This window comes from Girardinichthys multiradiatus, chromosome 13, assembly GCF_021462225.1.
Source record: "Girardinichthys multiradiatus isolate DD_20200921_A chromosome 13, DD_fGirMul_XY1, whole genome shotgun sequence".
NCBI classification, from domain to species: domain Eukaryota; kingdom Metazoa; phylum Chordata; class Actinopteri; order Cyprinodontiformes; family Goodeidae; genus Girardinichthys; species Girardinichthys multiradiatus.
Window position 1 is genome coordinate 12,425,711 of NC_061806.1, and position 27,019 is coordinate 12,452,729.

Below are 27,019 nucleotides of genomic sequence, written 5' to 3' on the forward strand. Positions count from 1 at the left end.
CTAATGCCCCCAACACACCGTACAACCACCATCAACGCCACAGGACCCAGACGTGACATGTGCATTCTGTCGCAACAGGCGACTGTGGGGAATCCAAGCAGGCGGTCCAGGATTTCATGAACGGACTATGATGCATAATGAAAAATGTTGACGCAGTGGCAAACAGTAAATCCATGTAAACACGCCACAAATGTGAGAGGAGCAGAAACCCGCGGGCATCCATGCTGCTGGCATCGTTTCCTCAGATCAGGAGCAAAGCGTCCTGCTGGTATGAATTTAAAACAGCCTCCAAATCTGCAGTAGTTGTTGGGAATTTCATACATGCCTAATGGGTTGAACATGACCACCTCCCTGTTACAGTATGCTGCCATCCATCACGTTCTTGGTGGGATTTCTTCATCTTCTATATCTTATTCCTTTATTTATTTTTCTCATCCCACATCAGATCTTTGCTCAGCTGTGTTGCTCTATTTTGTTTTTTCTCTCTTATCAGCTAAGGATGGTCTGTCAAACAGTTTACTTAGTCAGGGTATTTTAAATAGGGTAGAAGCCCACGAGTTGGCAGCTGTGACACCCACTCAAGTATGCTTTTGTCTTTTCCTTCCTTCTTTTTAACATGTGTGAGTGTGTGTGTTAGTATAGACGTGTCAATGGTGTAAACCCTGGTGTCTGAAGGTATTACACTTAAGCGCAGCCATGCATACAGGGCCAGGAGGGCCTTTCTGAGACAGTGGACAGAACCAGAGTGACCTTTTCAGCTCACATTAAAACAGGGTCACCGCACTGGGAAGGAAATTTAAGGGAGAGCGACACAAAGAGAAGAAGAAAGTTGGGATGGAAGGTTGGGAGGGGTTGCATGCCCTTTTTCCCAAACCTTGGAAGCGGTGCCCTTTCATCATTACATCCCGCCTATTTGTGCAGCTGTCCATAAAGTGCATTGAAAAAGTATTCACATCCCCTGAGCTTTTTCCCATTTTGCCACATTACACCCAGAAACATATTACATAAATTAAAGAATCAACCAAAAGTCCCATGGTAACTCTAGAGGTGCTACAAGAAGAGCAGCAGAAACCCACACCTCCTCCAGAGCTCCTCCAGAGCTGTGGATTAGGGCTGGGTAAAAAAATCGATTTAATCGATTTCGGATCGATTCCATTTAAATTAAGCAATATTAATTCATAAGGCATGAAAATGACAACAAGCCTTCTGTGGTAAAACAAAAGAAACTTAGAAACTCGCTAGCGTTACCAGCCAATTCTCCGTGGGCCATTAAGATAACAGAGGCCATCGCAGATTTTGTTTGTAAAGATTTACGGCTGTACTCGGTAGTGGAACATTAAGGCTTCAAACGACTCCTTCATGAGCTCGAACCACACTATGTTATGGTGCAACGTAAACATCTGACTGAAACGGTCATCCCCATGATGTACACACGTGTAAAAGACGACATCTTAAGGTAAATAGAATCAGCAGAAAGAGTTGGCATAACGTGTGACACATGAACATCACTGTCAACGAAGTCGTACATGACTGTGACTTATCACTATATTGACAATGAGTGGTGCCTCATCTCTCATGTGCTAGAGACCACCGAGGTTCACACAAGCCGCACAGCTAGTAATATAGCGAATATGTTGATGGGATCCATTCAGAAATGGGGGTTGACCAGCAAAGACCCAGCAGTTGTTACGGACAACGCTGCAAATATGGTTCATGCGGTGGAGAAAATGCAGCTAATGCACGTTGGCTGCTTTGCACACACACTGAATTTGGCCTCACAAGCAGGTCTAAAGATCCCAGCTGTGTCACGTCTGCTTGCCCGTGTGAGGCGCATAGCAACGTTTTTCCACCGAAATATGACGGCAAACAAAAAAAGATAAACAGAAGCTACTTCAACAGCCAGCGCACAAGCTAAGAGTAGACGTTGTGACTAGGTGAAACAGTGCGCTGGACATGCTGGAGCGCTTTTTAGAGCAACAGTCAGCCATCTCTGCCACTCTCCTTTCACAAGACATGCGCAGGAATGAAAAAGATCTGTGCACCTTAACAGAGGAGGATGTAACAATTGCCGAAGATTTGGTGCGGGTTTTGCAACCAATTAAAAAAGCTACAGTGGTATTGTCTGAGGACAAGCAACCAACTCTATCTGCCATTGCTCCACTTCTAAGCCTGCTCCAGCATGTCTTTTCCCCCAGCCTACAAGACTCCACCCTGGTGAGGGACTTCAAGGCTGCAGTAAAGAATAACTTGCAGACAAGGTATGCTAAGCTCCCTCTCTCTCTCTCTCTCTCTCTCTGTGTTTGCAGTATTCAGTGGTAATCAAAATTTTAAATAGGTTCTATCATGAATTCCAAAAAAACATTTTTTTTTTTTGTGTATTAGTGATTTGTCATGCAACTTTTTGTTTGTATGTATGCTGTTGCATCTGTAGAAACACAAGGTTTATCCTCACTCATACCATTATAACTAAAATGATTTGTGAAATGTCTTGAAGATATGATGCACAGAAAGGCACATTGTATGCAGCATCAGCACTGGATCCTCGCTTTAAGGCCCTTTCATTCCTGTCTGCTGAAGAGCAAGATGACACCTTCTTCAGACTGCAGACTGAGGCTGCCACTGCTGTGTGTGATGTAAGTATTTAGAAAAAAAAAGTATTAAATAATAATTATGTTTTCATTGACAATTAAAAGATTCTATATTGGATTGTAAGAAATATTATCTAATTTTAGAGTTTATAAATGATTTTCAGTCTATTTATTTCTGGGGTTTTTTCCCGTCTTTTTCAACACCAAAATACTGAGGGTATTGATATCGATGAAGGAGCTCAGGAGATGGGTGAAGCAACTTTGCCCAAGAAGCCTAAGAAATCCAGCACCTTGGAGTCTCTCCTTGGGACAGTCTACTCACCAATAGTAAAGAACCATGGACAAAATTCAATTTTAAGTTGTCCAATTTGCAAGTCTGGACTTTCTGTTTTATGTTTTGTTTACGGTGAAGATAAAAAATAAAGTAAATTTCTATTAATGTTAAATACAGATAACGTTATTATAGTGGGGGATTTTAACATTCATGTTGACGATGAAAGTGATAAATATAGCGTTTAATGCTATCTTAGACTCAATTGGGTTTGTTCAAAACATTAACAAACCTACCCACCTTTGTCTTTATTCTCTGGACCTTGTGCTGACATATGGCATTGAGTGTAAAGACGTAACAATATTCTCTCATAACCCTGTCCTGTCTGACCATTTCTTAATGACCTTTGAGTTTAATTCAACCGAGTACTCCACACCTGAAAGAAAATTTCACTATAGTAGATCATTATCAGGCAATGCTGTAACAACCTTTAAAGAATCTGTTCCACTTTTAATTTCCTCATTATCACTGAAAAGCACAATGGAGGGCAATAATTCTGTTTCTGCCCCTTCACTAATTGATTATTTTGTTCATAGTGTTTCTTCATCATTGCGTGACGCATTAGACAATGCAGCCCCCTTGAAAAAGAAGGTAATCATTCATAGGAGGCTAGCTCCTTGGTTTAATTCAGAGCTGCATACTTTAAAGCACAATGTTCGAAAATTGGAGAGAAAATGGCGCTCTATACACCTAGAGGATTCCTACTTAATCTGGAAAAATAGCCTACTGTTATATAAAAAGACACTTCACCAAGCTAGAACAGCTTATTTCTCATCATTAATAGCAGAGAACAAGAATAATCCTAGGTTTCTCTTTAGTACAGTTGCTAAACTTACACAGAGTCAAAGCTCTGTTGAGCCATCCATTCCCTTAGCTCTTAGCAGCCATGACTTTATGGGATTCTTCATAAATAAAATTGATTCTATTAAAAAGAAAATCTTTGACATACTCCCGAAGATGATTACTTCATTCTCAGCAAGTGAGACAACATTAATAATAACTGCAGAACCTGATTTGTGTTTGGACTGTTTTGATCCTGTGAAGCTTCCTGAGTTATCAGAAATATTAGCTTCATCTGAACTTTCAACTTGTATGTTAGACCCAATCCCAGCCAAATTATTTAAGGAAGTGTTCCCTCTGATTACCAGCCCCATTTTGGATATGATTAATCTATCTTTAGTAAATGGATATGTACCACAGGCTTTTAAGTTAGCTGTAATTAAACCTTTATTTAAGAAACCTTCGCTTGATCAAGATGATTTAATAGATTACAGACCTATATCCAATCTTCCGTTTTTATCTAAAATTCTTGAGAAAATAGTTGCTAATCAAATGTGTGAGCATTTACACAGCAATAACCTGTTTGAAGAGTTTCAGTCAGGTTTCAGAGCTCATCATAGCACTGAAACAGCTCTGCTGAAAGTCACTAATGATATTCTTATGGCCTCAGATAATGGACTTGTGTCTGTTCTGGTTCTGTTAGATCTCAGTGCTGCATTTGATACAGTTGACCATAATATTCTCTTAAAAAGGCTGGAATATGCTGTAGGGATCAGGGGAACAGCGCTAGGCTGGTTTAAATCTTATCTGTCTGACAGATTCCAGTTTGTTCATGTAAATGATAAATCATCTTTAAACTCCAGGGTTAATTGTGGAGTACCACAGGGTTCAGTACTTGGGCCAATTCTCTTTACTATATATATGCTTCCAATAAGTCAAATTATTAGGCAGCATGGGATAAATTTTCACTGTTACGCTGATGATACTCAGCTTTACTTATCCATAAATCCTGATGAGCCCAACCAGTTAGATAGACTACAAGCATGTCTTGAAGATATAAAAACTTGGATGACATTACATTTTTTGCTTCTAAATTCAGACAAGACAGAAGTTGTCGTCTTTGGACCGGAGTCTTTAAAAAAGAAACTGCTTAGTCAATCACTTAACCTGGATGGCATTAAATTGACCTCCGGTAATAAAGTACAAAACCTTGGTGTTATTTTTGACCAGGACATGTCCTTTAAATCCTATATTAAACAGGTTTCTAGGATTTCCTTCTTTCACCTCTGGAACATTGCCAAAATTAGAAATATCCTGTCCAGGATTGACGCTGAAAAACTAGTCCATGCATTTGTTACTTCAAGGCTGGACTATTGTAATTCTTTACTATCAGGATGTCCACAAAATGCAGTTAAAAGCCTTCAGCTGATTCAGAATGCTGCAGCAAGAGTTTTGATGAAAATTAAAAAGAGAGATTATATTTCTCCTATTTTAGCTTCCCTTCATTGGCTCCCTGTTAAATTTAGAATAGAATTTAAAATTCTCCTTCTCACATATAAAGCCCTTAATGATCTAGCCCCATCATACATCAGAGATCTGATTGTTCCATATGTTCCTAACAGAGCACTTCGTTCTAAGACTGCAGGTTTACTGGTGGTTCCTAGAGTCTCTAGAAGTAGAATGGGAGGCAGATCCTTTAGTTATCAGGCTCCTCTCCTGTGGAACCAGCTCCCAGTTTTAGTCCGTGAGGCAGACACCCTGTCTACTTTTAAGGCTAGGCTTAAAACTTTCCTTTTTGATAAAGCTTATAGTTCGAGTGGCTTAGTTTATCAGGGAGGGAGCCTTCCTCCCTCCCTGTTGGTTGGAGAAAGGCGGAGTCAGGTTTTGCCTAAACCGGCTCAGTTATGGTTGAGGTGCAAACACACCGTCCATTTCTGCTACCTGTATGACCCCTTCTCTTTTCCAATGGTTATAATCAGTCTGACAGAGAGAGGTATCCCAGTCCTTGTGGTTTTTAGTATAACAATGACCATCAGTGGGACCCTTTGTGGGGTTCCTTGAGACGACATTGTTGTAAATAAGCGTCGTTTAACTAAATAATCTGAACTGAAACTATCTGTGTAGTTATGCTGCTATAGGCTTAGGCTGCTGGAGGACATAACGACCACTTTCACCCTCTTCACTACATTCTCACACTACTCTCCAATTTTGCATTATTTGCTGTTATTTCAGCTTTTAACCTTGTTCTCTCTATTCTCTTCCTAGAAGCTACACCTGGCCTGGCTCTGTGTCTACCTGTGACACCTTTCTGGAGAGGGGAATCATCCGAGCTTCTGCTGGCAACAACTTAATGCTCACCCTCTACCGATGATCCACATAGCCCTGTCTTTTAGTGTTTAACCCTTTGTCTCTCCTAGACATGGCGATTGACTGAGCTTAACTGTAACAAACTCTATGTGCTCTCTTTCAGACTCTAACCTTGAAAACTGGCTCAGAGTTTATCTGTTCTTTCTTTCTAGGTGAAACGACTAAAGGAGCTACATCCATCAACATTTACTTTTCCTTCCCATATAAAGTACTCCTGGATCAGTGCTTCTGTGTTCTTTTTGTGTCTCTGCTCTGTTCTCTCAAACCCCCAGTCGGTCGTGGCAGATGGCCGCTCACACTGAGCCTGGTTCTGCTGGAGGTTTCTTCCCGTTAAAACGGAGTTTTTCCTCTCCGCTGTCACTACATGTATGCTGAGTATGAGGGATTGCTGCAAAGTCAACGCCAGTCACTGTCCACTGTCTCTACATGCTCATCCGGGAGGAGGGAATGCTGCAAGTCACTGACTGGATGCAATCTGCTGGGTTTCCTTAGATAGAAAAACGTTTTATCCAATTTGAATAAAAAGCTAACTCCGACTGCACTGTTCAATGGTTAGGATTAATTGGAATGTATGTACCTGACTGTTGTGAAGTGCTTTGAGACAACATGTGTTGTGAATTGGCGCTATATAAATAAAACTGAATTGAATTGAATTTTGTAACTCAGTTGAGCCATTTTAATTATTTAAGACCATAATGAATTTAATTGAATCAAATGGAATTGCAAATAATTGATTCAGAACCTTATGAATCAAAATCAAATCGATTTAGAAAATTAGCCACAATACCCCGCCCTAGTGTGGATCTCTGTGTATTAGTCATAAATTGTTTGAATCATTTATTAAATTTGTGTTAGAATGGCCCAGCCAAAGGTCAGCCCTAAGCAAATTGAGAATCTGTTGCAAGACTTGAAAATAGCTATTCACACACCTTCTCCATTCAATCTGGTTTAGGTTGAGTTGTTTTGCAAATAAGAATCCCCAAGATGTGCAAAGCCGTTAGAGACATACTCCAAAATATGTGCAGTTGTAATTGCAGCTAAAGTTGGCTGAAAGTATGTTAGAAAATGTTTACACCATATAGTCACGATAGTGTGTCAGATCTGCTAGGTTTATTTGTTTGGCAGAGCTCAAGGTTTTGTTTTATGAGAGTTTATCATGATGGAATACACTCAGGGCTTTTCTGTAAATGTTCATGTTGTCTCATATATATCCGTGTCTGAATCCAATAAAAACACGGGTCTTTCATTCCTTTACAGGGCCCAAATAAAGAGCATGCACGGCTGCACTTCTCCTGCCTCAGCAACAATTTGCACAAAAACATGAAAGCGTGTGTGCGTGCATGTGTGTGCGAGTGTGTGTCCACAAGTGTGTCTCAGTGCATTAGACCGGTGAGGAGACGAATAACCCAATTACGGAGACAGTCTGCCTCAGAGACATACAGTATGAAAACGGGTAGAAACAGGGATGTGTGTGTGTGTGCATGTGTGTGAGTGAGAGAGGGAGAGAGAGCCTAAAACAAAGACGAGTAGAAACAATGATTTTTAAAGTAAGCAGAACGGAAAAAGGCAAGGTTTGAATAAGTGAATGCAGAGTAAACCAGTTATGTGCTGAACTCAGGTGAGCTGGATAAAAACATAACCAGCCAAGGAAGATACTAAATCCAATATTTAATGAGAGCTGAAATAAAGAGATTTATTTAAATAAGAAATCCTGAGGGTGATTCTGCTCTGTGCAACTACATCTACAAAGTAGATTCTCCTGTGCTGTCTTTTTTCTTGAATAAAGAGGAAAAGGAGGGGTATGTGGCCCTGAACCTGACAATTTGGATGATGTAGTTGCATAGCAACAGACAGCAGCCAAGTACCTAAAAAGCAAACGAAAAAAAAAAAAAAAGATGGAAGGCTATTTGGCTTGTTAAATATTCCCTGCCTGCCAGGACAACACTCAAAGCGGAATGCATCTCCATAGAACCAGATTTAAAAATGCAGCTTTAAAAAAATGGCACAAAAAACAGCCAGAGGAGGACACGAACCAGCTTTTCATCTATTTTTCATTCACATTTTTAGCATGTCTAATAGCAATCAAGCTTTTTACAAAATAATGATTACCGGACATCTTTAGAAGACAAACAAATTAATTGACACCCCAGATTTGCAAAAAGTCTTAAAATAAAGCCATGTTTCATTGCAGTATCAAAAATCATAAAAGATCCAACCTTTAGCTTGAGTAATTTTGAGTAGTTCTGTGGTGGAAAAATCCTATTTTAGGAAATATTTGAAAATCATCAGTGGTCCAACTCATGATACCTCTAATTGCATCCTGGATCTGTCATAGTGATCCCTCATAATGAGCTACAACAACATCTAATTTCCCTTTGGGATTAATAAAGTATTTTTGAATTGAATTGAATTAAAGTGCATCAAGACAGTGCAGACTGCCGCACCTGGGTGTGGGTAGTTTTATTACAGGTGATGCCTTTTGAATCGAACAAATTTGTTAAGGATTGATGGAAAGCCATGCAATAAAGCAGGAGATGGCAACCAAATGCTGTCAATGTGGGTTGACTAATAAAAAAGTAACGCCTTACTGTTTGATTTGCATCTTGGACTAAAATATGTTTAATCAAGGTAAAGTTTCTATTAATTAATAATTTAGGAACTTCCCTGGGGTATGGATTTGATATGACTAAGCCAACTAATTTTCTTACCTACTTTAAAAAATAAGAAAGACAGAAGAACATCTCATTCCTTTACCTTTACCTCCGTTGTCATCCTCAAGAAAGAGGATGGTAAGGAGCATTAGCATTATTATACAGGATTGGTTACCATCTTAATAGCAGTCCCCAAATAATGATCATGCTGATTCAGGTTTTTCCCTGATTCAACAAATGGGTTATAGACATATTGCTGCATTTTTTTTTTGAGAGCATGATGTGTTCAACATGGCAAAACAGGTATGTTGGTCAGCATCACATTTCAGATGTCCCTGTCCACTCACAAACTCCATTGTGTTAACATATTATCTCAAAAGCCCCCACACACAATGGAGAATTTGCATTTGAAATGCCACCCGTGTATTTGCTAGCTTTCAACACGCACTGGGGATCAAAGTTAAGGTATTTTGTCATATTACAGATCAGCACAAAGCAAGCCCCCCTCCCCTCCATTGAATTTATTAACATTTCACACATGAGTCCTCAATCTGCCGTCACCAGCAGATGCTTATATGTGCCTCAGTGTGTCCTGCAGATTGGGAATTTTCAATAAAGCAATAAGCTTCTGAAGTTGGTTGTTGTCTTTAAAGTCAGCTGTACATGAATCTAGATGATAAAAAAATATTCCCCCTAAAGGACAAATAAAATTCCATTTTATTAAAACGCTTCACTGCATAATACCCAGCATTACCTGCTATTGAATTATACATAAAAGATACCCTTTTTTTTTCTCTTCATAATCTAGTTTGTGTTGAATCCGTATTGGCGCTGAATAAAAAAAATCAAAGCCTTGTGCCTCCATAAGCTTTTGCCAACTTTGCAGCCCCCTCCACTATCTGTAGCTGCAGTTATTAAGCTTTCTTTTTGCACATGAATAGCATGCAGTTGCTCCAGGATATATCATAAGTGACTACTGTTGATCTCGCCACCAGTATTTCTCACAAGGCTGAGAATAATAGATAGGAGAGCTGACCATAGATAATACGTCTCTCATTGAGAATGTAGCTCCTAGCTCATGCAGCGTCTGAGAGAATGCTAACAAGGACTGTTTCTTACCCCCCCTCCAAACCTCCTTTCTTTTTATTTTGTCAAAGCTGCAGAATGTTCTCTTTTCTGTTGGCTCTCATGCATTTATTAATAACAGAGTTCCTTTCAAAACATCTCCTCTGGATAAGATGGATAATGCGCTTCTTTTATCAACCCCGCTCCCTTCGCAGATGCACATACTGTATGATATGGCGCTGACAGTGATGAGCTGTGAAATCGGATGGGAGGGCTTGGAGGGTGCGGTTTTGGAGTCTTTCAACACATAAATTTGGGTCACAGAATAGATTATCGCCCCACACACGTCACCCTGACACTGATAGTTCCACGCAGTCCCACACCACTCATAAATTACACATGCATTCATGAAAATTAATGCACTGTTTAAACTGGTAAGTGATCAGTCTGTAGAGTGATGCAAACTGTACTTTACACACAGTTTCTCCTTATGGCAAATTCATCTTCAACTTGTATTCAAATCTGTTGGTTAATGTAAGAACCGTCATTAAACTTCTAGTATTAGACAGTTAGTATTAAAAAAAAAGACGCTTTTAGTACAATTTTTTTTTTTTTTTGGATTAGCATCAGGAGCAGCGTTGTGGACTTCAGAGGCCGAATCAAATAGGAGCCCCGTGGAAGGATAAAGACAGAAAACGCTGTCACAAGGAGAAGCGCTCACTGTGAAGAATTCACTACGTTTGAAGTCAATGACAGCTTTTAGGGATTTGGTGCAGACTTGAGGTCTTTCTTTCCACCCTCTTACACATAAAGATGAGTGTTTGCTACATCTATTTGTGTGTGTGTGTGTGTGTGTGTGTGTGTGTGTGTGTGTGTGTGTCTGAAGGTGACAAAGACATATAGAATGCATTCGGTTACCCTTGAAATCCAGTACTGCTCTCTTTATTAAAGATTAAAAACTCTTTTTTCTGATTAGTGTCGTTGCTTCTCAAAGTTTAAATGACAAATTTGGAATAATCTCTATTTTTAATGACTCCTATGAATGATTGCTAGAATATGCATCTTCACTTTTGGTGGACTTTATTCAAGGATAGATTTGGAATTACTGTCTTGCAAAAGTATTCATGATGTTTTCCTTAAAAAGTAAAAAAATATATAGATAATCCAAACCTCTGTAGCTCTGGCTACACTTTTTGGCTCTGGTATGTTTAGGGTTGTTGTTCTGCTGGAAGTTGGACCTTCAGCTCAGTCACAAGTAACAGGTTTTCTTCCGGATTGCCCTCCATTCATTTTGCTCTCAGCTCTTTTACTTATTTTTTTCCTTCTTTTTCTTGTCTTTTTCCTTCTTTCTTCTTCTTCGCCATCAACCTTATCTTCTTGTTTTGTACTAACACTGTATATCTACATATTTACTAAAATAAATCTTGTTTTATTTGCCACCAAACCTATACATTTATATTTGAAAGGTCTGTACATTAAGAGCAAAGTGGAGCCAAAGTCCAGTTTCTTGTTTGTGTGCACAAATGTTGCCATGCTTTGCCAAAAAGCTCCATTTTGATCCCATCTGACAAAGCACCATGTTCCACATGTGTAAGGTGTCCCCTACATTGCTTTGGGGGAAACTTTAAATTAGACTTTATTTGCCTTTCTTTCAACAGTGGTTTGTGGAGTCCACGACCAGATTAGATTCTCTGCAGCTCCTCTAGAGTTACCATGAGGTTCAGGCCTGTGTCTCTGATCTTTGCTCTCTTTTTCCAGTCAGTTTAGGTGGCCCATGTCCTGGTGCAGTTGTGGCATAGTCTAGGGTCTGGGTTTCTGGGTTTGAACCCCCGCTCTGTCTGTCTCATTTGTTGTGTCCTTGTGCAAGACACTTCACATGCCTTGCCTGCTGATGGTAGTCAGAGGGCTTGGTGGCCCTGATTGTATGGCAGCCTCACTTCTGTCAGTCTGCCCCAGGGCAGCTGTGTCTACAATGTAGCTTATGAATATCAATGTATGAATGTGTTTATGAATGGATGGATGACTGATTGTAGTGTAAAGCGCTTTGGGGTCTCTGGGGACTTAAAAAAGCACTATACAAGTACAAGCCATTTATCATTTACCCATACTCTATATTGAGCTGCGGTTGTCACTAAATACATCTTGTATTAATTAGCTCCTTGTACTTTTTAATAATGTTATTGTTGTTATATACAGTAGATGTTTGTTGTTTGTCCCTGTGTTTTTTTTTCTTTCCTTCTCTCTTTCTGCAGGTGTAGAAGCAGACAAGGGTTATCTTGTGTTCTCTTCATCTTTCTTTTTCTCCTCTAATCTTATCTCCTTCTATCCCTTTTAACTTTGTGCCCCACCTCTCTCTGTGTCCATTGCAATTGAAATAATGCCAAACTTTTTCTAACAAAGTTTATATTTATATATATATCATGTGCTACTCTGCCAGACAGGACATGTAAAAAAAAAAAGACAAGGACACAAGCTAACTTCAGCAAGCTGCTTTACAAAAAAGATATTTTTAGATATGGAGTTTAAAGGAAAACTCAACATGGAAGACTCACCACCCCGTCTCGTCCAATCACTCCTCACTGGCTTCTCCAATCAACAGCAGGTCTGCACTCCTCGGCCAATCATCTCCCAGGGCATCACTTTTAAAGACTTTCTGCATGGAAGACACCGCTCTTCTTCGACCCTCCTCCACTCCTTCTCCACCATAGGCTCCCAACTCCTTCCAATATACCAAGGCCTACGCCACCACCAGGATCGGATCCCAGGGGGGAAGATGTACCTAATCATAATCATAAGATGTTTATTCAAACTCATGTCATCCTCAGCGTTCACGTCTTCCTCAGGGGTCTGAGTGCCAAAGAAATAATCTTTCATTAATAAACTCTTTAACCGTCTTCTTGTTGTTTCTCCATTTTGTGAGTCTTTCCAGGTTGAAATATCTTTAGAAACAACTTATACAGCGATGTTTGTTTTATGTAATGAACTGCTAGAACATTATTGTAGCTTTCTTAAGATTGTAAACCTATGTTGGAGGAGCATATTAGTGCTGCAGAAAGTCAAGTTGGGGCATAATTCAAGCTTTTAAAAACAATTCCATCCATCCATCCATCCATCCATCCATCCATCCATCTCACCGTCCATCCATCCGTCCATCTCACCATCCGTCCGTCCGTCCATCCATCCATCCATCCATCCATCCATCTCACCGTCTGTCCACCCATCCATCTCACTGTCCGTCCGTCCGTCCGTCCGTCCATCTCACCATCCGTCCGTCCGTCCGTCCATCTCACCGTCCGTCCATCTCACCATCTGTCCGTCCGTCCATTCGTCCATCCATCCATCCATCCATCCTCCATCCATCCACAATACTCTCTAAATCCATGCAAGGTTGTGGGGTGGCTGATCACTATGTCCAGTCATTGGGTGTCACATAGGATAACCATGAACAAGTCCCCAGTCAATCAGAGAAATAGGACAACTAACCATCCTCGTCCACACCCACACCTTAGAGCAGTGTTACAGCCTGAGGCCATTTGATTTGCATAAGACTGTGTGGTTGCAGGTTGAGGATTTGCTGGCCCAGCTGTGCAGCTACATGTCTGGAATTGGCCAAGTTTTCCTAAATCCTCCTGATGGACATTCTTCTGGAACCTGATTGGACTGTTCATCTCCTGCTCCTCCAATCACAGAAGAGACCCTCCTATTTAAACTCATCTCGCCTGTCACTGAGGGCGGCTGTGATTTAATTTGAGCAGTTTACCTCTTTGTTGGGTGTCTAGTGAAAATGTTTGACTATGACTCTGGTGTTTTTGTTAAAAAGTTGGTTAGCTCTATCTATTTGGTATTACCATGACTAGGTTGCAACTAAGAGTTTATTTAAAAACCTCTCTTGTGTACCTTTACAGGCATTTGTGAGCTTCTGAAGACAGGCTCAGGAGTCTCGCTTTGGGAAGTCAAGTTTTTATCAAGGACTGAAAGTCCTTTTGGTTAATAATTCTTTTGGAAATATTAGTTTCAGGTAAACTCCAACTTTGTTGTATTGGAGACCATTCTGGTTTCATCTGATGTTTTTTATTTATTAGAGATATGTAGGTAAACCTCAACAGATTTGTGTGAGTTCTAGTACCCTCCTTTTGTTCCCGTTTTGGTCAAAACCTGAAACTGACGGAACAATAAACTGCTTTTACTTTAAAAACAACGTACATCTGGTTTAATGTTACTTTCCCTGTTCCGTGGCTGAGCTGGGTCGTAACAGGCAGTATGGAGTAACTAATTAAACCCAACATTAATGTTTTTGGATTGTGGTAACAAGCCAGAGTTTGAGGAGAGAACCCACAAATACACAGGGATAGCGTTCAAACTCAGCAGATAGGCCGTGGCTGGAATTTGAACCTAGGAGCATCTTGCAGCAAGTCAATAGTGCCAACAACTGCAGAACCGTGCAGCATAAACACAGCATCGACTTTATTCAATTTCAAATAGGATCAGGCATACGTCTAAGCTTATATAACCCTGATCAGTATCTGGAACAAAAAAAATCTTCTTTACAAGACCTGCTTAGTTCCTTTTTTTTATTTTGTTTGCCAAAATTCAGGTTAAAATTGGACAGAAACTGTCAAAAAGACAAATACAAAGAGAAGAAATAATAAATGTGATAAACAGGATTAAATGCAGGGGAATTACTGCTAGCCAAATAAGATCATGAATGATCTAGATGACTTCACTATTTGCCCCATTGTTGGTGCTTTCCTGAACCAGAAAATCTTGCATTGGTCCTGTCTCAAAATGTGGTTTTGTTCCAGTTAAAACATTCTTTAGGATACTGGTTCTCTGTTTTTCCGAGACTACATTTACCTGTTTTTCTATACCATGAGGCAGATTTCCATATTTGTAGGTATGAGGCTGCCAATCCTTTTAGTGATGTTATATGTGTGTTTTCTTTTAAGTAGTGCCATAAATTCCATACCACGACTTACATGTCAATAAGGATGTTCGTGATCCTCTAGTTCTGTTTTACGTTTTCCTTTCCTGCTAAAAGGCTTTACAGGAGATCTGTTTTCATTTCTTTATCCAGGCTTGGCTGCAGGGCGAAGCAGAGGCAGCTGTGTTTGTCTTCAGTTTAGGTGACAGACAGGAGGTCCACACCTCTCACCTCGTCTCCCTCTTGGCACACATCAAGGGGATTAGTGTCTCATTTCTCACGTAAAACGAGCAACATCAATGGAGGTCCATAACAAGATTCGCCTAGTGCTCTGCATAAAGCCTGTGCTGGCGAACGTTTTATGGAACCATTTGTGAGTTAAACACATCGACATCAATCGATGTCAGAGACACAGGCAAATCCTTTATGGATTCACCTTCTCCTCCCACGAAATGATGGGATGGAGTCTGATTTTTATGAGTTTAATACTGGGGAGGAAGGAAGCAGAGGAGGGAAAGTGAAGATGACAGTGTCCTCCCACACGGTCTGGCTTCAGCTGGTGGGAGTACAAGAATCTGGGAAATCTGATCTATTTCCAGTTGAAAGATCCCATCTTCCTTTATCTTTCCTCCTTCTCACCTTTGTTTTACTCTAAACAAGATTTCACTTTAAAGGTCAATAAACACGCTTGTTGTTCGTTAACATCTAACCGTCATAAGCATTTAGTATTTGCAGATGCTGAGAAAGCCTTATCATTGTTTTCCTCTATTCCTGCTGATATCAGCTGCCCACCCCTCCTTCTCCTCCAGAGCAAACACACACAAACACCGTTATCTCTGCTATCTGGTGTTTAGCCAACTCAGAGCTAATCCAGTGTGAACCCACTCCCTGTCTTGTGCTCAGCAGTTTGCAAACAGATTTGGAGGAAACACACACAGACATAGAATGAGAGTCAGGGAGTTTTGGCCCCGGAGCAGGGAACATCACGCTCCAGTAATGTGATGCCGGGGCAACAGTGTGGCACAGTAGTGTGGCATTAACATAAATGAACAAACATCTCAGGGCATGGAGGTGGGGTCATGGGCAGATATTTGGGGCTGTGCGCATGTGATGGCTGTATGCTGCACCCTCGCGATCTTCACAGCGCACATACATACAGGACACACACAAACACACAAACACACACACACACACACACACACACACACACACACATACATACATACATGTATAGTGCCTTGCAACAGTATTCATACTCCTTAGGATTTCTTAAATATCTTATGGACCCTAAATCGTTTTCTTCAAGGATTCCTCTGCATTCAGCTCCTTCCATTTTACCAGCTTTTCTGTCCTTGCTGTCTAAAAGCAACAACATCATGCTGCCACCACCATGTTTCATCTTGGGGAAGGTGTGTTCATGCTGATCAGTGGTGTTAGTTTTACATCTCATATAACATTTTGCATGTAGGTCAAATAGTTCCGTTTGAGTCTCATCTGACAGGACAATCTTTTTCCTCATGTTTACAATGTCCCCAACATGGCTTATGGCACACTGCAAACAGGACGTCTTATGGCCACATTTGTGGAGTGCACAGTGGTTAGTTGTCCCATAACAAATTCTCCCACTTGAGCTGTGGATCTCTGCAGCTCCTCCAGAGTAGCCATGCATGTATCCCTTACATGGTTTTAGGACTCCAGTGCTCTACAGAAGACATTGCATGCTTATGTACAGAGAGAGAACAGAAACTGCAGCCAAATCCAAAGATAAAATATATAAGATCTTCAGGAGGCTTGAAAAATATTGATCAGGAGAACATTTAAGGACTATGATACGGTCAGGTTCCTATGAAGTAATATATAATGTAATAAGGCCTTGGGTGACCTTTCAGATGACTTGCAGAGTTAAAGTACCCTGAGGGACAACCTATGGGAAGCTGACATACGATTTTTTTCAGTGATACATCTCTAAATCTTGGCATGATCTGACTTTTATTTCTACTTGATTATTCTAAGACACGATACCAATGGATATTTAATGAAAGACTTGAACACAGCCTCAACACTTTCTAATCTATATTTGACAACAGATTGTCTACATGTTTGAACATAGCCATAAACCTAGATGCTTCTAAAGGATGACTACAGTTTTACTCATGCAAATTTGGAATAAATTGTAACTTTTTTTCATTCAAAGCTTTCTACAGGCGTGGCAGTTGTCATGCCTGCATTCGTTAGCTGCTCATGCTCGACCTCATAAAAAGGATTGGGAAAAACCTGACTCTTTGGTGTAAATGTTTGTAGAGGAGAGTGGTATTCAGTGTTAGCTTACTGTTGACTGGTCCAAACCGACTGTTTAGCTTGGAGAGCTCATGCATTTTGGACAAATTTGGCTATATTTTCTAGTAAACTATAGTTCAAAAACGTTTTGCTGCAGTTTGCATGAGGAAAAATAATCAACCTATTTGGAAATTCACTTTTGTGTATGTTAGGTTGCAGTAAGAACTCCACAGAACAACACGAAAACAAAAAATGTAAAACAGCATTTTATGGCTAATATAAACTGTATGACTTAATAAAAGAGAGGTATTTGCACTGAGTAGCTGCATGGTTCATATGACTTTTGTTCTTCCACTACCCTCACAAGTTCTGCAGTCTCCTGCTTTTCAGCTTCACACCATCCACACTCTGTCTCCGGTTGTCTCAGGAGATCTAGTTAGATAAGACTGCCTGGGCTAAAAAAGCAACAAAGAGCCCACAGAGAAGAGTCTGACGCTTAGAAGCATTCAGCAAGTGTAAAGTACAACTGCAGAGAAATGAACATGCACATACACTATGTGGGTGACAAACACAGACAAGCCTTTTTCTTGTCTGAACCCTCCTCACCCTGTCTATTCCTCCTCTTCCTCCTCCACCTCCACCTCCTCCTCTGGATGCGTTCTATTTGTGGAATCCCCTGAGAACTATGGATCATTATGATACTATATTTCTTTTTCCTAAGTCAGACCGGGTCAACATTAACTGGTGCTTACAGTGCTTTTTTGTTTTGATTGCTTGAAGTTTACTTATGACATTGATAGACAGATTTAAACTGTCTGGCTCATCAGATTAAAGGAATACATTTTTTTAGTGATGTTGTTTGGAGTATTTGTGAACAATCAGCATGAAAGCTGTGAATCTTGGATGACCTCAAGATTCTATTCAAAGATTATGTTCAGTTTGATGCATCTTTAGATGCTTCTTGATGCATCTCTATGTGTTGCAACCTCTTTTATGACAATTTCTATTGTAACTTTTTGGTTCCAGTCACACATACAGTAAGATAAGTATGAAAATAGGTCCTGTACCAACATGGGCTAAAAGGCCCCTCCGCAAGAAAGAGGCCATGATTCCAAAAGCAACTCGAAGAGCAGGATTACAGTTGGCAAATGCACACAAGTGTTTGCCCTATTACATGTGGAGAAAAAAGGTGAAAGTTTAAAACCATAAGAACACTGTCCCAAATGTGAGGTCTGTAGGAGGTAGCATAATGCTGCGGGAGTGTTTTACTGCAGGAGGAACTGGTGCACTTCACAAAACAGATCACATTGTGAGGAAAGAGCATTATGTGGAATTAATCAGCCAGAAAGTTAAAGCTTGTGCACAGTGTGTCTTCCAAATGGGCAATAACCCTAAGTGTAAAACCAAATCAGTTACAAAGTGGCTTAAGCACATAAAAGTCAATATTTTGGAGTGGCCATCACAATGTTCTGATCCTCAGTTCTGTGGAAAATATGTGGGCAGAGCTGAAAAGGGTGGCCTACAAACCTAATACACTTATGTCAGTTCTGTCAGAAGGTATGGCCCAAAATTCCAGCAAACCATCTCTTCCTAAGTATTCTGGCCATTGGCAAACAGAAATAATTTGGTTAATCATAATTGAACTAAAACAGAAAAAGCTCAATCTGATATGAAACAGTGAAAAAAAGATTACGTGTATCTTTGCACATTATAATGTAAACATCGGTACGTTACCAGATACTACTCATCCAGTTTTAGGTTGAATACAGATGAGAGAGCAGTCTTATATGTCACTGCTACTCCTTTCTGTGCACCAACTACATCTGCTTTTCTCAGTGAGTCTGAGAGACTCACAAAACTGATTCGAATTTAGAGGTCAGACTAAGTAAACAACTGTCTGGCCAAATAAGAGTGCCCCTGTTAGGAGTGTTGCTGCCACATTTCTGATTTGAAACGTGACCAATCCTCAGACGCTAATCAGTGCAATACACCTTGGGCCTAGCAAGAACACAGGCCACTTATATGACATGAGCACAGACACAGGCCTCCTCAGACAGCCGATGGATCATGCATCATAGCACAGCTGATTTACCCCATGGCCTGACACTCGCTGTCCAGTCTAATCATTTTAAGCCTTCACGTCCAGCCTGGTGGGTTGTGTTTGTGTGCTTCCGAGGGTTTACATTTACTGGATTCATCTAGATACTGCTGTTTTTACATTCTGCTTTCAGCAGCATTGTTTGTCACTACAGTTAAAGTGTTAAGCCGAGGAAAAAAGCTGAAGGCAACAGGATGAAAGAAAAAAGTGTCACGGATTTTGACCGGGTTTGCATGCTGTCGTTTTTTGTTTTTTTTTCTCAGAAGGAGGGCACTTTGGGCAAGCACTTTGAAAACTGTATGAGACCTTTGAGAGAGTTGGCCTAGTCTAAAATACATATCTGCTTATAAATAGTAATCTGCCCCAAGCTTTGAGCATTTCTGATGGGATACTGAGGTTAACAGCACACCGTTAGCTCTCTAAAGACAGTCTAGAGTTTCTCTAAAAACACTTTTCCCCTGTGACAGATTCCTGTGTACATTCCTCTCTAAATTTTCCACCTTTACATTTACACTTACATTAAAGCTTCAAACTTCAATGCATTTTATTGGGATTTTAAGCAATAAATTGACTCTACATGATGCATAGTTGTAAAGTGGAAGGATATATTTTTAACATTTAACTGAGTAAATACTTTTAAGTACATTTTGTTGCAACTGATGCAAGTTCTTTTGGTTGTGTCAGATTAGATTTCTCTATTAGTCTTCTCAATTGGACTTCAGTCTGCAGATTGACTAGGTCATTTTAACACATGAACATGCTTCATCAATACTTTTTTTTTGGCACCATTGGCTATATGTATAGCATTGTTTTATTGCTGGAAGATGGACCACCAGCCCACTCTCTACTCCTAAGCAGCTTCAAACAAGGTTTCATCCGAGATTATCCTGTATTTAGCTCCATTCATCATCCAGTCGACTTTGGCCAACTTCCATCTCCCTCTGCATGATAAGTATTCCCAGATCATGATGCTGCCATCACCATGTCTCAGGATGGGGATGATGGGTTCAAGCCTACTTTCAAAAAATCTCAGTTTTTGTCTCCAGAGAGCACCTTCTTTCACATGTCTGAGGTATTGCCTACAACTTTTCAATATTTCCCATGGCTTTTTTTCAACAATAACTTTCTTTTTGCCACTGTTCAATATAAGTCAGATCTGTGGAGTGCACAAAAAAGTAATTTTCCTGCCAACAGATACACCCACCTGAGTTGTTTATCATTCCAGCTCCTCCAGAGTTACCGTGGTTCTATTGGCTGCTTCTGTGATTAATGCTCTCCTTGCCTGGACTGTCAGTTTAGGTGGTTGGCTATGTCTTGGTAGCTTTGCAATTGTGCTAAACTCGTCGCTATTTCAGATGATGGATTGAATAGTGCCCTTTGCTATATTAAAAGCTCAGGAGATTGTTTGTAACGTGAACCTTCTTCAAAGCCCCCCACAACTTTCTCTCTAACCTGTCTGATGTTGTCTTTGGTCTTTATGGTGCTGTTTGTTCAGTAATGTTCTATAACAAGCCTAAAAGACCTTCACAAAACAGCTGCATATATATTGAGGCTAAATTATACACTGGTGGACAATGAGGCAAAGGAGGCAGACTACATATGCATATCCACAATTTTCAAACTTACGTTTTTAAAATATCTTTATTATCATGCAACAGTATGCTATCCACTTCATAAATATGTATGACATTGCTCTATTACATAAAATCAAAATAAAGTACACTCAAGTTTGTGGTAGTATTGGCCTTTAAAGCCCCTATTGAAAAGATCTGAGGATCAAACCTCCTCGACTACTGATGGTTATAATTTGCGATACACTGATAGTTTTACATGATTAACGGTTAGTATTTCGAAGTAGATGGACCTTAAGAGAAAAAGCTTGAAAGGTGGTGCACACCTCTCCTATAGATATAGTAAAACTGTAAGATTTACTACAGGGGAGCTGAGCATGGAGCCTGGGATGTAAAGACAGATTTAAGATAAAAACCAGATGGAAGCAAATAAACTTGCTCTCCTTCTGAGTCTGCTCTCTGCTATTTTGGGAATTATGGGAGGGGGTATGACTTGGCAAGTGTAAATACACAGGCTAGTATAAGCATTGGGTCTCCCTACTTAAAGGGGGAGGTATAGGGTCTGGCACATGTTCAGTGTGGTGACCCACTTTTCTTTGCATCTGGACCTGATAAGTTCCCTCCTCAGTGGCAATGGGAAGGAGGTCTAGACTCCTGGACATGCACTGACTATTAGACTTGACCTCCTAATTTTAGTTGTCTTTTAGGCTCAACACCTATAAACAAACATACATGCATTAGAAAGCATTTATATTTATGGTTGCCCTATTTTTTCTGATTTGAGAGAAGCATTTACTTTTCCTTTAAGTTAGAGTCTGTGATAGTTTTGCAAAAAATCCTGGAGTGGTGCTGAAACCTTCAAATCTTTTAGTTGTGAAGAGCTCTTTTCCTTGTGGGGAAAATTTAAAAAGATTCTTGCAAGCTAAGAACCACTGAAGCCAAGACAAGAGCTTCTGATACTTTCCTTCTTCTCTTATTCTCCTTGAGGTCACTGCAGTCAGTTGTACTGGTTGCCACTTGTCAATACTGAAAATCAGTCAGAGCTATAAATAAAAAGCTAAAAGAACATAACATTCACATGTAGTTTATGACAACATATTTGAATTGAGGGAATGGTCTTATACTTGCTTTATTTTCATTCTGATATGCTGATTTGATTTTTTTTTCTCCCTGATACCAAACCGAATCATTTAAGATGAGAATTTACTGATGCTCAGACTCAATGCTATACCTGCATTTTTCACAGTGCAGAATTGTAATCCACATTTTGTTATGGTGCATAGGTGTTAGGTTATGGTTTGCATTTGTGTTTGTGTTCTCATCATTTCTTGTTGTTTATTATATTCTATTAGGTCTTTCCTTATCCTGTATATTTATCTCTGTTCATTATAGTCTTTAAATGTGTTGCTATATTAGTTAATTTCTTTATGTTTAGATTCTTAGTTTATTCTCATGTTCTGTTCATATAACATTTGTTTTTGTTTTTCTTATATCTCCGTTAGACTTTTCTCCTTGGTTTGGTAGTTTCTTTGTATCTTAGTTGAGTTCCATTCATGTTAGTCTCCCTGCTCTTCTTCTGCCTCAGCTGCACACATCTACATTCCATGTCGTTCGCCACACTTCCCAGAGTATGTTAGCTCACTGATTGTGATTTTTGATAGCTAGATTTCTCAGTTCATCTGGCATGTACCACATTTTTCTGTTAGTCTGCCTGTTCTCTACTCATACAGTGTGCCATGTTCCTCTTGCGCCACACCACTTGTACATTTTCTGTTTTCTTTATTAAAGAACTCCTTATCAGCACTTGGATCCTTCTCTGACCCACCTAACCATTTATTAAATTATTATTAAATATGGGTACTAAAATCAAAGCCATGGTTTACAAAGTGCTAACTATCTTGACTATCCAGAAACTTAGTTTAATGTCCTGTACCATAATCAAAAATACTGTGTGAGAGACAGTGAACACAAGATATTTGAACAAGCCTCCTAGTTTGTCTCGTATACTTGATCAGTATGGGTGAATTCTGGAAAAAAAATATATTTAAGGGTTCTTGCAGTTTTGTTTAGTTTATTTATGTAACTGCAATTTACAATGGACAGTTTAAAAGACAAAAAGGTCAGAGACACATCCAGAAATACACACACTGGTTATTAGGTAAAACTGTACACAGAGCATCAGAAAGGGGAAGAAATGTGATTTAAGTGAATTTGAGATGGTTGTTGGTGCCAGAGGAGCTGCGTTAGCTGAGGTTGCCAGAAAACAAGACAAAGAAGACAACAGTAGTTGAAATAACCTTTCATTACAACCCAGGAATGCAGAATTCCTTTGTTGAATGCATAACAAGTCCATCATTAAAGGAGAATGGCTAAAGAAGTAGACAACCAAACCAGGTTAAACTCCTGTCCACACACTTTGGACCCCTGATTATCAAATAAGCACTGTTTAAATGCCACATCTTACCCAAGTATTGTTGCTGATCATATCCATTCCTTAATGACCACAGTGTACCTATCTTCTAACGACTACAACCAGCAGGTGAATGCACCATGTCATAAAGCTCAAATCATCTCGAACTGGTAACATAAAAATGGGTTCTTTGTTCTATAATGGCCTCTGCAATCACCAGATCCATTCCAACAAAGCACTTTTGGGATGTGATTGAACGGGAGATTCACATTATAGATGTTCAGCTAACATATATGCAACAGCTGAATAGTGCTTTTAAGGACCAAAATCTCTGTAAGCAACAAAAGGTTTTAGAAGGGAATCTAATCCAGAGCTTTAAATACCTGGACTGTCTTCAGACAGTATCTTATTGGATCAAAGACACAGACCCAGCTGAATTTTATTGTAGGTTCTGATCAACTGTCTTTGTTCTCCAACCTTCACAGAAGGAGTAGATGTTCACCTCAGGATGAATACATCATGTTTCTTTAGAGACAGTGTTCCAATACCACAGAATGTCTCAGGGGAGCCACAGGAACATTAGGCTGATGTATTTGTTTCTCTATTAGTATTGATCCATGTTTAGTATCAATTCAGGCACTCGAGAGAAATGATCCAGTACAGGCTTTGGGGAACACAGGCACAATCAGTTCATGCCTTCAAGGACATCTCAAACAGTAAAACCTATGCATCTATAGCTAACTAAATGGTGATAGAAAACCACCGCGTAGAGCATCTGCAGACACAACTAAGCTGTGAGAGATGCCAAAACCTTTCCTCTACAAACACACACCCTCTCCTCTTCCTCCTCCCCCGCCTCCTCCTCATCTCCCCCTGTTGCCGAAAGCCAGAGCAGACTGATAAGAAGACAGCCAGAGACGGACTAATCCTTCCACATTGAGAGACATTTCGGATGGTGTGAGATGGAAATCAAACTGAACTGACAGACGAAGGCAGGATGAGCCAGGAGCAGGGGAAGGCAAAAGGGTAGAAGTGAGGCGAGGATACAGATTAGCAAAAGGTGAGGACAAAATGCAATCGCTCTTTAAATGAAAAGAGGGTTAGTTATAAATTTTATCCGGCAAGAATTTTTATTTAATCCTCTCCCTTCACATCCTGTCTTTTTTTCTTTCAATAAATGTGCAACGAAGCATCCCAGCCAGTTTGCCTGCTCAACCATCTCCCCATCATTCCTACCCATCCTCTCATGCCTTCTCTCCCCCCTCCCCTCCCCCCTCATCTCTCTCCTCATTTCTCAGTCTCTCTCTCTTCTGAGGCAGATGTAGGTCAGCGCGTCTGGTGCTTGTCTGGAGCAGCAGAGTTTCAGAACCATCTCTGCCATCGTGCCCGAGCTAAGGGCGACTCTCTCCAGGCTACCAGAGGACAACAACCTGCGCCAACTGACCTGGCGTGCCCTGGAGGATGCGCCAGCCACAGGGGAATGAGGGTGGGGGTTTACAAGGGGGGCTGTATGTGTACTTTTGAGAACCTTAGCCAGTATATGTTGTTTGCATGTGTGCTGCAGATGCAAATGAATGAGATGGAGCGACACATTGAAGGAAAATACGAAGCAGGTCGAGGAGAGACGGGCATTAAATCGTCGCTCTGTCTTCGCTGAAAGAAGTTTTAGGGTAAAATGTTCATGTAATACTATTGTTGTATCCCCTCTTCCAATGAACATACTTTTCATCCACCGATTTCCTACCTCCTCACCCCCCTCGTCCACAATCTAACCTAATCATCGCAAAGCATTATGTTTCTTCCCCAGACCCTTTTCAGTTACATCTGCAATCGTCGCTGTTTTTTGCAAAAAAAAAAAGAAAAAAAACTATCTCAGTGACCCTCTGAAATCCAAACTCCAGGATGGAGAGAAATGCGATGTTTGCTCTTTTGTCTCATAAAGTATTTCCTTCGCCATGTTTCTCTGTACGGGTCCTTATTCGGGAGATGTCCCATGCCCCAAAAAGCTGGATGTCCAAAGTGTGCTCTGGCGTCCTCCATAGACGTTTAAACGAAGACTGTAAAGCTCTGTTGAAGACTTCTGCGTTTCCCATTCCCTGCTCCGTCTCCCTTCTCTGGCTTTTAGACAATGCCCACAAAAAATGAACAATGTTTCAGAGTGCAGCTGCTGCGAGGCTGGCAGACTGGAGTGTGTGTGTTGCGAGCGAGTTTCCGTGTGTCTGTCTGTGCTCTCGATTTGTCTCTGCAGCATCTCAGTGTCCTGCAGTGGTACTCCTGTACTTCAGTGTGTACAGCCTGCAACTTTCAGTGTGTGTCTATGCGTTTGCATGCCTCAGTGTGACATGGCAACCGTATGACCTGCTGCGTCAGAGTCGTCATGATTAATTTTTGGGGGAATTCCTGGGGCGTGGCGTCGCTGGCCCGACCACACCTCGTCCACTTGTCCGTATCTGATTCCACTTGTCCCTCTTGTGCCATATTCTCTCACGAGTCCTTCTGGAATACGAGCAAGAACTTCAACGAAACCATTTCTGCTTCATTTTCTGTCTCCTTTCTTTTGCTGCTCTCTGCCTGTCATCTTTTAGTTGACTTTGATGATGATCTGTTTGTCTTTGCATTGTTATGATACTCTTTGATTTCAGGAAGAAGAGAAAGGAATGTGTCCTAGAAAAAGTAAGGGAAGAACAGAAGAAAGATGAAAACTTTTTTTAATGTAGAATAAGAATGTCCAAATTCTTGAGACATACAGAAACTGCAAAATAAAGTAAAAAGAATGACTTCCAATCGATTAAATTACAGGTAATTGTTTTTATTGAAGTATAGGGTTTCTTTTATTTCAAAATGTTGTTAAAGGAGGAAGCAGGGCAACTTTTTTGTATTACCATAAACAAGTAGGAATCAAAGAGAAACATGAGGAAGTATTACTGTATGTCTACTTGCAACTTAAAAATAGCTCATTTTGTTGGTGCTGTTGTATAAGGGCCGGACAGCAGTAGGTGGGTGATATGGCGGGATGGCCACCTGTACTGTCTACCACATCCACACGAAACACAGAGGGGACAGACTGCCTGTGGATGAGTCACAGGCATGGAGAAAACGTACTTGTTGTGTATGCAAATCAGCGCTTAGTCGTCAGATTTTCTGTTTAACTGCACGGTGGAGGGGAACTTCCCATTGGTTTTTAAACTCTTCCATCACTAGCAAAGATCCAAGTCAGTTAAGGCCAAACGCACACAAGATGCACAAAGGGCCTTATTGTGCACAACCTCTCTGGATGACAAGCGGGCATGTCAAAGTGGTGCGTCATTCTGAGACAGTTGAAAAAGGCAAGTCAATGGTAATGAGAATCTTTGCTCACTGACACACAGTCTCTTTTCTCCCTCGCTCTTTGGAGTCCTAATCTCATAACTCACGTTTTACGGCACACTGTGACAACTCCCTCGTCCGTTTTTTTTTTTTTATCTGCTCCCAGCACAGTCATGAAGACCTGAGTTATAATAAAATACAACTCCCTCATGCTGCTTTCTCATTAAGCACTCAGGTTTCTTGAGGGTCAACCACATATTAGGCATTGATGTTTATGTTTTATTTAAAAAATGGCATATTAAACATCTTACACAAAAAACTCTGATTTCCTTCTTAGCACAGTGATATAAACTATAGAGTAGAGTTAGCAATGTATATAGCAAGTAAAGGAATTGTTTGGAAAGTTTTGAGTGAAGATATATTAAAAGGTGATAAAGAATACACAGTTGTTTTATGAACTTTGCTATTATGCTTGCATCAGGTTATTTAAACTGAACTATGATTATTTACATGGAAATGGAGGTAGGAAGCGGGGTTCCACCCAACATCTTCCTTTGCGGAACATGTACTAAAAATTGAAGATGTAGAGCATTTCTGGTCACAGTAAATATTTGCTAGATGTCTGATGTCTATTAGCTAGTTATTCTGTGCAGA

General features: G+C 40.3%; 1 long non-coding RNA gene across 1 annotated transcript; it reads left to right on the forward strand.

The window, feature by feature from the left end:
* Positions 1 to 20,818: 20,818 nt before the first annotated feature.
* Positions 20,819 to 25,594, forward strand: LOC124879336. Its single transcript, XR_007041005.1, has 2 exons — positions 20,819 to 24,119; positions 24,358 to 25,594. It is a non-coding gene; the product is annotated as an uncharacterized LOC124879336 (long non-coding RNA).
* Positions 25,595 to 27,019: the final 1,425 nt, after the last annotated feature.